Source organism: Poromitra crassiceps (assembly GCF_964638095.1).
Source record: "Poromitra crassiceps genome assembly, chromosome: 7".
NCBI classification, from domain to species: Eukaryota; Metazoa; Chordata; class Actinopteri; order Beryciformes; family Melamphaidae; genus Poromitra; species Poromitra crassiceps.
Window position 1 is genome coordinate 20,355,024 of NC_139628.1, and position 3,544 is coordinate 20,358,567.

Consider the following 3,544-nt stretch of genomic DNA (forward strand, 5'->3'; position numbering starts at 1 on the left):
TTGGACTTTGGTAGAAGCCCGGTTCTGACGCACGTAACAAGAACACTGCAACTGTTCAACCAGTCGCCTATCCCAGCCTACTTTACTGCTCATAAGGTACGTCGCACGTACGCACACAATGCAACAATGTTTACAGTCATAAAACCACAACGTTGGCAGTTATTGGAGAATGTTTGATTGGTGCTTTTACACACAAAATGGCTGCTGTGAAAAAGGTTAATAACATTTACTAGGGATCTCGCACGCTACACACATTCGATTCCTAGGCTCGCTCAGCTGGCCCTGCAGCTTGCATTCGCAGCTCGGCTGCTGTGTGGCAAATGAGACCAGCATCACTGATGTCAGATTTATGACATCACTGATAATGTCACAGTGGGATTTATGACATCAAGGATGATGTCACAGTGGGATGTATATACTGACTGATGATGATGATGCTGACCAGGTCACGGGATGGTGCGGGGCTAGGAAAAGGGGCCGTAGCTAGCAATAGGAAGCTCATAGTCAGGGTTCCGTGTGTGCTGTAAATGTATGATGTGTTTTTCAGAGTGGCTGTCTAACCCAAAATGTGTTGTGTAATTTATATATTTCAGATCAACGCTGAATTCCTACGGATCACAACGGTACCTCTACAAGCACGCTTCTTTGCCAATTTGGATAAATTGAGCAGCCAGCTTCTCCAGGTGATCAGGAGCAAAGGTGGAGCATTCCGGGTGAAAACCGCTGATGCTCTTAAAACTTTGGATCAGGTATGCATACGTTTTCAATTTCTGATTTCTGTATGTTAGGTCGCCGGTGCGTGGACATCTGATATATTTATCTTTTGCTGTGTGTGTGTGTGTGTGTGTGTGTTGCTATAGAGCCTCGACATGAACATCAGACGAGTGAAGAGTCTGGTGATGTACCTGGGGGAAGACGTGAAGGAACTGAAAGAGTACCAGGTGAGACAGCAAACCGTGGCAATGCACTCAGATCAGGCTGTTTGCTATTAAATGGACAAAATAACACAATGCAGTTATTTTGCACATAATCTCACACATCTGAAAACTGTAAATAGTTTTGCAGACATTAATTGAGTTTGACAGTTATTGAGAGTTGATTTGAGGTAAAGGAGAATTCTGTTTTTTTAGACACCCAGACTTTTTTCCAGCTTAAAATATGATCTTAAAGGGATAGTTGGGTTTGCTTGAAGTGGGGTCCTATGATGTACTTGCATACAGTCAGTGTACTGGGTAAAGCACTCTGGACCCATCACACACCGTGTTTGGAGATCCAGCACTCTCAATGCATCAGGCTCAGAGCTGTTTCCCTGTAGCTTTGGGGGCCAGTAACTAAAACGTAACTTAGCCACCTAAAATAACTCACAGCCTAAACAAATCAATATCAGTGTACATGTATGCTCTATTTTGACATTTTCCAGCACTTTACCGTCAAACAGCCCTCTCATTTAGCACTACATTTTCTCTGCACCGCACAACTACTGCATTCTTAGCGCCGCGGGACTGGATTACTCCGCGGCACTGTGCAGGCATAGGAATACGGTAGTTGTGCAGTGCAGATCAAATGTAGTGCCAAATGAGAGGAGACGGCTGTCTAAAACGCTGAAAAATGTCAAAATAGAGGGTACATGTACACTGATATTGATTTGTTTATGTGGGTGTTATTTTAGGTGGCTAAATTATGTTTTAGTTACTGACCCTCAAAGCTGCAGGGCAACGGCTCAGCCTGATGCATTGAGAGTGCTGGATCTCGATAGACTGGGCGACAAGGGGCCAGAGTGATTTACCCATTTCACTTACGCCATTATTATGCATAACATTATGCAAGTACCTATAGGACCCTACTTCAAACAAACTGAACTATCCCTTTAAACTCACCCAAATACCTTTGGTTTCATTCGTATCGTCCGGGAAGATATTGAGCTGTGAGTCCATAATCTCGAAACGCCGCTGGCTGATAATATCTGGTCTCGAGATTATGGACGATGAATTCAATGGCAGCGTGTATTTATTTGAGCCAGTCTGGAATAATGTATGGAGTGGGAAGGGTGAGGAACTGCTATTAATGTGACAGACAGCAGAGCCAGGGGTGAAGCAAGGTAATGCTAGATCGTTGATCTAGATCTAGATGCCCCGTTTTTGCCTGTTACTCACGGCTCAATATCTTACCGGGTGATCTGAATGAAACCAAAGTTATCTGGGTGAGTTTAAGATCATATTTTAAGATGGAAATAAGGTCACAGTGTCTAAAAAACAGAATTCTCCTAAGTTGTGGACCAGTGATGTCATTTATGCACAAATGACATCACTGGCATCAACTTTAACTGAGGGATGCTGTCGGCAAGCTTTATATCAAATATCCACCATCATCACTGCCAGTCAAGAACATAGGCTCTGCCCAGAAAACTATTGTGTTTATAATATGGAACCCTGCAAATAATCTGTCACATTTTGATGGCTGTGAAGAACAATCTATGGAATGATATGACCTTGTTAGCCGGGGCAAGATTTCTATCTGCATGTATCATATTGAACACCAGACAAAATCAGACTAATCAAGGTCTGGAAAAGGTATGAATTTTTTTTATTGGAAATGTGTAGGAATGTCATCTATCTGTCCACTCCATGTTTTCTCTGTCCCTCTCTTCTGCCTTCCAGCTTTGTGGAATGTATCCCCCTCCCCGGGCTCAAAAACACACACACACACACACAAAATACTAAAGTTAATTGTCTTTCAGGCTGTGCAACGGGAAGAGGCAAGAGGCAGAACTTGAAGGCACACCCATGGCAATCTTTGTCATCCGTGATGGCGACTCGCTCTCCCCTCCAAAGGACATCGGTATTGTGATCGACGGTGTGGAGGTCCTCAGTGAGTTGTCCTCTGTTGCCTTGGCTTGTGCCATGCTGCTTGGACTCATTTACACACTCAACGTAGCCTATCCTGATGAACTCAAGTACACATTTGAGGCCTTCCAAAAACTCTTCTTGGACATTGAAAGTCGACAAATGAGCCGAAGGCTACAGAACCTCAGTGTTAAGCTGCAAGAGTGAGTGAGATCAGACCACATCTGATCACATCAGATATGTTTTATCTGTAGCAAGTAGAGAGGGAGAATTCGTGGGGGGGGGCACCGCTTCTTCTTCTTCTCTGATCTGAAGCAACCCGGAACAACGACTTCCGGGTTGCTCGAGGTGCTCCAGATAAATGCTTTTTGCTTTTTGAAAGACAGAAAAGTGGATTTTATGCAACAATTTGGATGCAACAACTAGGTGTCATTAAAAGAAGAGGATGTTTTGCATCGGATAGCGTCTTCACTTCACGTGAAGACTCAGGTAGGAGCCGGCATTTAGACCTAGACGTGAAAATGGCACAGTGTAAAATGGGAAATGCGTGACGTTCGCCGGGCGCTAATGCGCTCGTATGAGCCAGAAGCGCCCGGCTAGCGGGGTAAGTTTTGGACCAACGTTGCTATGTTACAATTTCGGCTCCAACATTATAAAATGGTAACGTACGTTTATACAACGGTGGGCATGGTTTCCAGAGA

At 44.2% G+C, this 3,544-nt stretch overlaps 1 long non-coding RNA gene across 1 annotated transcript; it reads left to right on the top strand.

Moving 5' to 3' along the window:
- The first annotated feature begins 609 nt into the window (after positions 1-609).
- Positions 610-3,068, top strand: LOC310779794. Its single transcript, XR_014552854.1, has 3 exons — positions 610-749; positions 861-941; positions 2,738-3,068. It is a non-coding gene; the product is annotated as an uncharacterized lncRNA (long non-coding RNA).
- The last annotated feature ends 476 nt before the right edge of the window (positions 3,069-3,544 follow it).